This window comes from Pantherophis guttatus, chromosome 7 (genome assembly GCF_059756535.1).
Source record: "Pantherophis guttatus breed Tessera chromosome 7, ASM5975653v1, whole genome shotgun sequence".
NCBI lineage: Eukaryota > Metazoa > Chordata > Lepidosauria > Squamata > Colubridae > Pantherophis > Pantherophis guttatus.
The window spans coordinates 23075025-23086356 of record NC_142069.1 but is presented as its reverse complement, the minus strand read 5'-3'; the positions used below and the strand labels follow the sequence as shown (position 1 = coordinate 23086356).

General features: G+C 39.9%; 1 long non-coding RNA gene across 1 annotated transcript; it reads right to left on the bottom strand.

Annotated features, from left to right (window-relative positions):
• Positions 1–400: 400 nt before the first annotated feature.
• LOC148112781 (uncharacterized) lies at positions 401–10665 on the bottom strand. The gene is made up of 5 exons (XR_015728773.1): positions 10485–10665; positions 2504–2557; positions 2153–2236; positions 598–716; positions 401–488 (listed from the first exon to the last, which is right to left on the bottom strand). It is a non-coding gene; the product is annotated as an uncharacterized LOC148112781 (long non-coding RNA).
• Positions 10666–11332: the final 667 nt, after the last annotated feature.

Genomic DNA, 11332 nt, shown 5'->3' with positions numbered 1-11332 from the left:
GCAAATAATGTAAACATTTTGGATATAAAGATTTGTAACAAACATAAAAATGATTTTATATGTATTTTAATCTTTGTTTGGGAGCCTCCCAGAGTTATTTGAAAGGTGAGCAGCTATATCAATGTTTTAAATAAATAAATTTAAATCATTTTCCTACAGGATCACATTGTGTTTTGCAGAACTGAGGAGCCCCTTTTTCTCTTCCAGTGGGAATGTTTGCTTGCTGGAACTAAGAGTCCTAAATCCGTGAATTTTCCCAAGCTTTTCTTAATGGGGCAGGCACTGAATAGCAGCTATGGGTGGAGTAGGAAGCTTTTCCTCTTTGTGGTTATCAGACTGAGCTAAGTTTAGCCTCTGTTTACAATTCTGCAACACCGCCTGGAGTTTAGATGGGAAGAGGGTTTGGCTGCTGCTTCTTTTTAAAAATCTCTTCCCCAATAAATAATACTTCCAGGCTGGCACTTTAGAAGAGAGGAAAGGAATGTTGCCTAGAATGAAAAGAACAAGCATGTTTGGCATAAATAAAGCCAAAATAGGATTGGAATTTAAAACAAAGGACCCCACCTTCCAACTTTTTATTCCCCTTCTCAAGGTTACCTTCTGTTGCTGAACTTTTCTGGCTTGTTATCTTCCGTATATGAAAGTATGGAGTTTCATATTCCTTTATTGCCATCTATTCGGTTTATCCATGAGAGATCAACTCTCTACCTGTAAAGCTAGAAAAAGGAGCTGGGTTAATTTCTAGCCAGAATAGTGCATTTTTAGCCAGAAAATTTCAACTAGAAGTTTTTCAACATGCAGGACTCGCGTAACTTGATGGAATTTTTGGCTTAAAAGCTTCCCTCTCTGTCAAAATAACTTCATGCATGAGGCCAGCTGTTTCTTGGACATACTGTACCCCAGGGGTGAAATGCTCCTGGTTTGGACCGGATCACCCGATCCGGTAGCGATGGTGGCAGGTGGTTCGGAGAACCAGTAGCAAAAATCCCTGTGCTCCCTCCCATGCCCAGCTGAACAGCGCGATCATCAGACGCTTTTTTTTTTTTACTTTTAAAAGCATTTTTTTCTACAATCTCTTCAGCTGAAAAAATGCTTTTAAAAGTTAAAAAAAAAGCCTCTGATGATCATGCGGCTCAGCTGGGATCGTCAGAGGCTTTTAAAAGCATTTTTTTCTACAACCTCTTTGGCCAAGTAGGTTGTAGAAAAAATGTTTTTAAAAGTTAAAAAAAAAAGTCGGCCACCCCCACCTAGTCACATTACCCCCTCCACCAAGCCACGCCCACAGAACCAGTAGTAACAAATTTTACATTTCACCACTACTGTACCCTATTCCATCCCAATATGTCTACCACTCTCCTGATAATTTGACATCAGATGATCAAAAAAAAAGGTTAAGGCATATTTTCTTTGTGGGCATCTATATGGGGAGGGAGAGGGGAAGACAATTGACATCATGGACATCGTGACATTGTGGAAATGACGTGATTTGAACTGAAGAGTGCATCACACAGCTGTTGCATCAATACACAATCAAACGTTAGTATAACAAAATGTGCTTAAAGCTTCTTTTTAAAAACTTTCTAAGTTAGTGAAGTGATCTACATAGACCTATCTACATAGAGCACTTTCTTAATGCATTTTTTAATTCGTGTCCAAAACTATGGTATTTATTTCTTCTTTGCGGGCTTATTATTTATTAGATAAACATTTTCCATTTCCTCTAAGAGCATTCCTTCTTTCATTTCACCACCCACAACCCATGAAGTAAGTTGAATTGAAAGATAGTGGCCAGCCTAGTATATATGTTTCTGCAAATTCTAAACTGAGAAAAAAAAAAGGAAATGTCTTCTCATAAAATTTAAAAAGGAACTAAAAATGGAAATGTTCTCACTTTTCTCTATATTTCAAGCTAATATATCTGCATATCCATAACCTGACATATTTTAGATATATAAAGAAGTCAAATATATTGTTATATTCTGGTTTAGAAAAATAAAGCAAAATAATCTTATTTTATAAAGCTGCGCAAATAATAAACATATTAAGACCACAAAGAGGATTTTTTTTCAACAGCACCCTGATGTTGTAGCTGTACATTCATTCTTACATCTTGCTAAAGCCATATTAGCTAGTAATTAAAAATTAGACTCACCAGATTTTGAAGTTTTCCAATTTAATGCATGTTGTTTCTGGACACAACTGCACAGTACAGCTGGTTGCAGGTCAGCTAAAAGCTCTATAGATGCAAAGAGACTTAATTAGGCCACAATGCATGAACGTGAATCATTACAACCTGCTTGGCAGTGACACAGACATACATAACCCTTTCACCAGAAGAGGAGTGCATAGAATTTGCATGCCCACCTTTGACAACAAAGCAGCCTTTACTTCAAGGCCTAGTGCCAAACACAAAGACATAAAACAAATGGACACAACCACATAACCTTTTCACTGCTCAACTCCGCCTAGATGTCTCATTATAGTAAATAATGCTGCTCCTTACTGAAGAAGGAAGTTAAATAGGGGGTGAATCCTGATAGGAGGCCATGCGGATCACCTGCCAAAAGAAAGCAAAGCTAATGCATGTTACATTCAATAGTCAGCCTTCAAGAAATTCCTCTGATGGCTTCCAGGAAGGAAAATAGAATTTAAAAGCAATATTTTGCTCATGGGATGTTAATTAGTGTTTTGTTGGGCCATCTGCAGGGTGCAAGGTGGGTGGCTTGGAGAGTGGTTCAAAAACATCAAAATGGAAGCCACGGTTATGCAATCCAATTTTTTACATGCATCAGAGCTAAGTATTCAATCACATAACCATGGCCATCTTGATTGCTTTGACATTACTGTGTCCCCTGCCCCCCTGCAAATACCATTTCATTTAATCCTAATGTGATTTGCTTGGGTCTAGTTAAATCCTTTCTGGCTTGAAAACCAAGTACTGTTTCCCAAACTATTTCCTTCATTATCTAAATCAATGTTTCTCAACCTTGAAAAATTAAAGGTATGTAGACTTCAACTCCCAGAATTCCCCAGCTAGTCTTGCTGGGAATTCTGGGAGTTGAAGTCCACATATTTCAAAGTTGCAAAAGTTGAGAAACGCTGAATTCTAAATCACTTATTAGAAAATCTTATCAAACTTTGAGGTCTGGTCTAAGTTCCTTCCTTCAGCATCGTCATAATTTTAAATGATCGCCCAACAAATGGTCACAACTTGAGAACTACCTCTATCATAAAAACAGTATCACTGAATGATCATTATGTCATTTCAATAAATTACCATTGGTACCTTCATTGATTTTTCTTTTAGTAGGAATACTTTGGGAGAGTTTTGAATATACCGTATTTTAGTACATTTGGCAATTTTAAAGTCTATTTAAATGTCTCTATTGTGATGGGTAGTGGCTAGTGAGTTTGTGTGTTATTACTCAAACAAAAATCACTTTTAGTCAGTTTTGGGTAATTCATATACAGGTTTGGGAAGCACTGGCTTAGAGCTATGGGGGAATATAGTCAATTTATGTTTTACTCAACCGTTTTACTCAATTGGTTTTACTCAACCGATTATAATCAGGGAAGGTCTTTGGGAACAGAAATCTGGGCAACCAAATGAAGAGAAAGACTTCTGAATGCAGCTGGCCAAGGATCAGCCTTATCATTGGGCAGATTGAAGGAATTTATCCTAGGAAGCAGGTATTGACAAGGTCAGCAGCAGCCATGGGATGATAATTTCTTTTGAACCCTTTCCTTCCCAAAATATTTCACTATGTTTAGTATCCCACAAGACACTAAAATGCTCTCTCAAAAATTCCATTACCTCCCTAGGATTGTCAGATTATTTATATGCACACATGAGATGTGTAAATAGGATCCACTAAATGTAATGTGTGAGTGAATCCAGGGGCAGAAACTAAAAAAAGGCGAATCTATTTTGTTCTACATCTTCCAGAAAGTCATCCAAGAGAAATGGCCAATATTGAAAATCCTATAGAATAAAGTAGGGCATGACCACAGGGAATTCGCTATGTAATCAGTTTTACCTAGAATTAAACACTGTCATAATTCTGATCCCTTTCTCTCAGGAAGGTTATTGAGGAGCGAGAGGAATCCTATATAGAAAAGCACTGAAAATCTTCCTCATGAGAAACAGTTACAATTGGAGACTTTTACTTTTGAAAGAAAAAAAATGAATCAGTCAGTGTGGGAATAGAACACATTAAGAGTTCTTACAATTATAAATACACCGTGGAGAATATCCATGGTGATTCCCAGTCATCCAGGTCATGGTTGTCTCAAAGGTGCTTTTTCAAAAGGCAACTGGACTTTTTTTTTGTTTTTCCTTCAAGACCTTTCATTTCTCATCCAAGAAGCTTCTTCAGTTCTTAGATGAGAAGTGAAACGTCTTCAAGGAAAAACAAAGGAAGTCCAGTTGCCTTTTGAAAAAACACCTTTGGGACAATGTAGAGAAAGTGAATCTAGGGAAGCTGAAGCAAAAGAGATTCACACTAGATGAATGGAATACTTGTTCATACTGCAACTAGCTAAGCTATAGCATTCACTGCCTCAGTGAAGATATTGAGATACCTTTCCTTTGGGACATTTGAAAAGGGAACTAGGCATAAGATTTGCAGTAGCTAGAATGTCTTTTGCTATCAGTTGCTGAACAAAAAGGAATAGGAGACCGTTGTTGCTTTGGTGACCCGTTAACATTTATTTGTCCATTGTGAGAATGCAGTGTTAGTCAGCTGGATGGATGACCTGATCCTTCACGGTTTGTCTGAAGTCTTTGGCACAGTTTCATAATAATGATTTGGTTTTGAAATACAAGGGGGCTCATTTTTTCTTCAACGTAAAAGAAAAACATTCATAGCATCTTCTCCTGTGAAATTGTTTCCCCTAACTTTTCTTTCTGCCCTGATACTTAGCCTCTTTTATTGTCAGACTGGAATCGTGCAATGGAAAATGCACAATTCTGACAACATTTTATGTTTCATTCTGCAGTAGACATGTCAAGGGAAAGGATATTCTACAATTATACTTCAGAAAGACTATAATTACTTTCAATTAAATTGTGGTCCTTAATGTTTGAATGATTTGACCACAATTACATTCCATTATCTGATAATCATGTTTTTCTTTTTCTTTTTTTTTAAAAAAGAAAATCATTCAGATTTTACTGACAATGTGTGTGAGTGTGTAGGTCTGTGTATTGTGATGTTTAGTATACAGACACTCCCCAGATTAAGAATGCCTGCCTTGAAGGCAACTCATAGACATGAATGGGCTTCCTATCACTAAAAATGGAGGATTGCATTCACCTTCTTCAAGCCTGAAGTGCTGAAATGCTGAAGCCGCACATTGTTAATATATAGCCTGTTTTTAGCCATTTTTAGCAGTTGCTGAAACCATTGCACATCTTCAGCACTTTCTTGCCTCAAGGAATTTAATTTAATTAATTTAATTAATTAAATTTATATTCTGCCCCTCTCCGAAGACTCAGGGCGGCTCACAATACATTTAAAAAATCATTATAGAAAGACATTGAAAAATTAAAAAAACATTAAAAACATTAAAAACTCATTCACACCATTCATGGTTGGATCTCGCCAGATCACAAGAGCAAGATCAACGGCCCCAGGCCTGCCGGAAAAGTCAGGTCTTCACCGCTTTCCGGAAGGCCAATAGGGTGGGGATGGTCCAGACCTCAGGAGGTAACTGGTTCCAGAGAGCTGGGGCAGCCACAGAGAAGGCTCTCCCCTGTGGGCTCACCAGCCGACATGGTTTAGCTGACAGGACCTGGAGGAGACCAACTCTGTGGGATCTTACCAGTCGCTGGGAGCTATGCGGCAGAAGGCGGTCTCGAAGATAACCTGGCCCTGAGCCATGTAGGGCTTTAAAGGTAATAACCAACACCTTGAATTGTGACCAGAGACCAATAGGGAGCCAGTGCAGCTCGCGGAGAATTGGTGTAATGTGGGTGTACCTAGGTGCACCCACAACAGCTCGTGTGGCTGCGTTCTAGACCAACTGGAGTCTCCGAACACTTCTCAAGGGTAGCCCCATGTAGAGCGCGTTGCAATAGTCTAACCGTGAGGTGACAAGGGCATGAGGAAGGGCAATGTGGCTCTCCATTTTTAATAATAGGCAGTCTGTTTGCAAGTATGAGTTCTGACTGAAATGCAAATCTGGGTTATACACAGAACTTGTGAACAATCAATCAGAATAGAGTGGGAAGGGACCGTGGAAGTCTTGCTCAAGCAGGAGATCCTATATCAGTGATAGCGAACCTTTTTGGCACCGAGTTCCCAAAATGCGCATGCGTGCCCAAACTGCAAGGCATGGGCACATGCGTGCACCCAACACATGTACCCGCGCCCCGCCCAAACTGCAAGTTGTGGGCGCTTGTGCGTGTGTGCCCCGTGCATGCACGGCAGAGACCTGAAGACCAGCTGGCAAGTGGGAGACACACATGCATGCACGGCAGAGACTCGAAACAGAGCTTGGGCGACGGCACGCATGCCCACAGAGAGGGTTCTGCATGCCACCCCTGGCACACATGCCATAGGTTTTCCACCACTGCCCTATACAATCTGAGACAAATGGCTGTCCAGTCTCTTCTTAAAAAACTCCCTGATGAAGCACCCACAACTAACAGCAAGCTGTTCCACTGTCTTCACTGTTAGGAAGTTTCTCCTTAATTCCAGGTTGTTTCTCTCCTTGATTAGTTTCCTGTCTTGCCTTCTGGTGCTTTGGAAAATAAGTTGATCCCCTCTTCTTTGTGGCAGCCCTTCAAATCCTGGCATACTGCTATCATATTCCCCATAGTCCTTCTTTTCTCTAGACTAGCCATACCCAATTCCTGCAATCGTTCTTCATATATTTTAGTCTCCAGGCCTTTAATCAGGTTTTTTTTTTAAAATTTGATTTATATGCCGCCCTTCTCCGGAGACTCAGGGCTGCTTACAATGCGCTAAGCAATAGCCTTCATCCTTTTGTATATTTATACAAAGTCAGCTTATTGCCCCCACCACTGGGGCCTCAATTTACCTACCTTAGAAAGGATGGAAGGCTGAGTCAACCTTGAGCCTGGCGAGATTCGAACCTGCAGTAATTGCAGGCAGCTGGTCTTAATAACAGGGTGCTTTAGACCACTGTACTATGAAGGCTGGAACTAACCAATCCCTGGGTTAATAGACGCAAAGACTGCCTGTATAAGTCCAAGACCTTAATATAATACCCTGTTTCCTCCAAAATAAGACATCCCCTGATAATAAGCCCAGACAGGCTTTTGAGTGCATGGCAATAAGGCCAAGCGCTTATTTCAGGATTCAAAAAAATATAAGACAGAGTCTTATTTTCAGGAAAACATGGTATATTAAAACCCAGGTCCAGTCCCTGATTAACAGACCCTAATTAACCCAGGGACTGCCTGTAAATCCAATATTTTAATATTAAATGGAACAGTTGCTAAAAGAAGATAGGCTTCTAATTTGCTTAGAAAGATTTCCCACATTCTCAAGAACTAATATATGGAATCACCCTTACTTTTTCTTCTCCTCATTGCCAACATACGGTATGATCTCACCTTTACAAAAGAATCTTATCTGCAAGTTATGACCACTGAGAATAGTACCATTGGTTCTTAAACCCTTACAGTAGCGCAGCATAGCATAATGCCAACGGTAGAAAAATTCAATTCTACTCCACTGCAGTACTTATTATTGCTGTAACCTTATCCCTTTGAGGTGCTCCGTAATGGGAAAAATGAAACAAAAGGCAACATTTTGATCAGGAATGCAGATCCCTCTGAAGTCTGTGGCTCTTTACAAGTATTCACTTCAGCCTCCAAAGGCCTCCAAAATTTGTTACCAAACTGTAATTTTCAATGCAAAATCTTTTCAAGCAAAACAGAAGCCCGAAAAGTATATAGCTAAAAGCTTTTTTTCAAAAGACTTAATAGTTCATAATATTAAGTCTTTTGAAAAATGGCTCACAGGTTGGGTTTTTTTGGGGGGGGGGGTTCTGTATACTAGTGCTTTTTCTTCTTCTTCAAAACCCTGTGTGAACAACCAAAGCTGGTCATACAATATATAAACTAAAATCAACAAGCAAAACCATGCACACAACCTCTCATTTTAAATTGGTTTTCCAATTGTTTCCATGAATCTTTAATGCATTCTAGTTTTTAACATGTAGAACTCAAATGATGCTATCTTGAATTTTGGAACAGGTTTCAGCTGTGCAATATTTCTGGATCTGAAGCTGGATTCAAATGTTCAGAAGGAAGGCACAAAGTTAAAATCACCGTCTCTCTCCTATACAGTACATTCAGATTAACAGATTAATAGAGTTGGAAGGGACCTTATAGGTCATCTAGTCCAACCTTCCACTCAAGCAAGAGACCCTACACCATTTCTGACAAATGACAGTCCAATCTTTTCTTGAAAGTCTCAAGTGATGAAGCTCCCACAACTTCCGAAGGCAACTTCTGTTCCATTGGTTGATTGTTCTCACTGCCAGAAAGTTCCTTCGCATTTTTAGGTTGAATCTCTCCTTGATCAGTTTCCATCCATTATTCCTTGTCTGGCCTTCAGCTGCTTTGGAAAATAACTCGACTCCCTCATCTCTGTGGCAGCCCTCAAATATTGGAACACTGCTATCATGTCTCCCCTGGTCCTTCTCTTCACTAGATCAGCCATGCCTACAGTAACTGTTCTTCATATGTTTTAGTCTCCAGTCCCCCAACCATCCTGGTTGCTCTTCTCTGCACTTTTTCTAGAGTCTCAACATCTTTTTTGTAGTGTGGTGACCAAAACTGGATGCAGTACTCTAGATGTGGTCTTACTAGGGCTTTATAGACTGATATTAGTACCTCACTTGATGCCTCATTCAAATAGGATGTTCTTTGTCTAATTATAATAATTATCAGTATTGCCCAGTGCATCATGCAAGTTTCATTGCTGTGATGTTATGCAATGAGGGAACCAATAAGTAAATGGTCAGGTTCAGGTTCCCTAACAGGGCTGAAAACAGGAATTGGTCCATTGCATCTGGAGGGGACTAACTTAGGGAACACCACTGATGTACATACTGCTAGCCAAGCACAAGCATACGAAAATGACTTTTCTGTGCAAAGAACTGTATTCTTCAATGACAACGTGTTGGGGTAGGTCAAGATAGGTGGGACTGAATCCAGGAATGGATTGGGTCCAGTGGTGGGTTTCAAATTTTTTTACTACTGGTTCTGTGGGTGTGGCTTGGTGGGCGTGGCATGGCATGGCATGGCTGGGTGGGCGTGGCTTGGTGGACGTGGCAGGGGAAGGATACTGTAAAATATCCATTCCCACCCCACTCCAGGGGAAGGATACTATAAAATCTCCATTTCCTCCCGATCAGCTGGGACTTGGGAAGCAGAGAATAGGTGGGGGTGGGGCCAGTCAGAATTTTTACTACCAGTTCTCCGAACTACTCAAAATTTCCGCTACCGGTTCTGCAGAACTGGTCAGAACCTGCTGAAACCCACCTCTGTTTGGGTCAGAACAGAAGAAGTGAGTCATCTTTGTCTCTGTTCTTTCTCTCTCTAGACAAGCTGTCCAAAAGGTGGTTTTTTTTTCAAGAAGCAACTGGACTTTTTGGTTTTTCTTTGAAGAACTAAAGAAGCTTCTTGAACGAGAAGCAAAACATCTTCAAAGAAAAACCAGAAAATCCAGTTGCCTCTTGGAAAAAAGCACCTTTGGGACAACCATGACCTGGATGACTCAGAATCTCCATAGACAGCTGTTTCTAAAACTGCTTATCCATTGCCTCAGAGCTACCCCTAGATGGCAGCAAGGAGATATCACTTTCCTTCCATCTGGTGGTCCTTTTGAGTCTTACAACCCAGATCAACCTTACTTGATGCCCATACTATATTTTCAGTTTTTGTTTGGAAGAAGAAAAGAGATGTAAAAGACATTGGAAAAAGACAGCATGGTTACAAATAGGAAAAAATATTATTCTGTACAGTTTGAGGCTGAGCAATTACCACACAAATACCTCATTTGAAAGCACATTTCGCCTGTCTTCTATATTTTCTAACACATACATTCACATTTTCCCCGTTTGTTCTCCCTCTTCCCACCCAGAAAAGGAGGGACAGATTGTTTTAGTCAGATGCCTGATCTTACCGTTTATAAAAACTGTTTATATTTAAGCCAAGGCTGCATGCAATTTTGGGGGTGCTGGTTGCCAATCAACCAGGTTTAAGGTTTTTCTCATCCAGCACTGAAACAGCTATTTCAGTGACACAGAAAAATCATACTCAAAGATCCGTGGTTGTCCCTCCCTCCCCCACCCCCCATACAGGGTTGTTGTTGTTGTTTTGCAAATAGAAGAAATCACTCCAACCAAAGCAAGCTTTTATTTTTCTGAACTAGACCAGTTGTCCCTTCCTGCTAAATCTACATAGCCTTCCCTACTTTCTACATGGAATTTAGACTGGAACGTACCAGTCTCCGTGTTCTTTGCTATTGATTAATGTAAGCTGTAGAGGGTTAGCACGAGCTATCAATCCACAACAGCTGGCTAGGCTGGCACTTGCAAGCCACAGACACAGCAGTCATTGCTCTGTGCCTGGAAAAAAAAAAACCACAATCAGTACATTCAGTACAACAGTAACTATTTTGTGTGCTGATTGCATTCTGAGGACAGAAACTGAAATGGCAGATGAATCATTGTTTAAAAATATGAGACACTCTGATGCAAATAAAACAGTCTCCCTTGACACTTGTGTGCAATAACTCCATTTTCATTAAATGTTCCAAGCTCTAACTGCAGCGATCATTTAAATTAAAAAAAAAAAAAGCTTGTGCATATTTACTAGGAAAAAAATGCCTTATTTATTTGCAAAAAGGTTTTAGGTATCTGTTTTTATTACTATTTAAACAGCTTCTCCACCTCCTCCTTCATAGTAGCTAATTTATATATATATATATTTTTCTAATGCTGTTTGGACAAGTAGTTCAGTTTAACAGTCTGTTCAGGCTCATCTCTTCTTCCATTAAAATCCTTAATATTTTGTTCATTTTCCTTTCCTTGCTTTTTTTTTTAATAAAAAATCCCCTCCCTTTGCACACTTCGATGGCCACAAGAACTATAGGTACAGATACAAATAGATACAGATTAACAGAGTAGGAAGGGACCTTGTAGGTCATCTAGTCCAACCCCCGGCCGAAGCAGACCCTATACCATTTCTGACAGATGGCAATCCAGTCTCTTCTTGAAATCTTCCAGTGATGAAGCTCCCACAACTTCTGAAGGCAAGCTGTTCCATTGGTTGATTGTTCTCACAGGTATC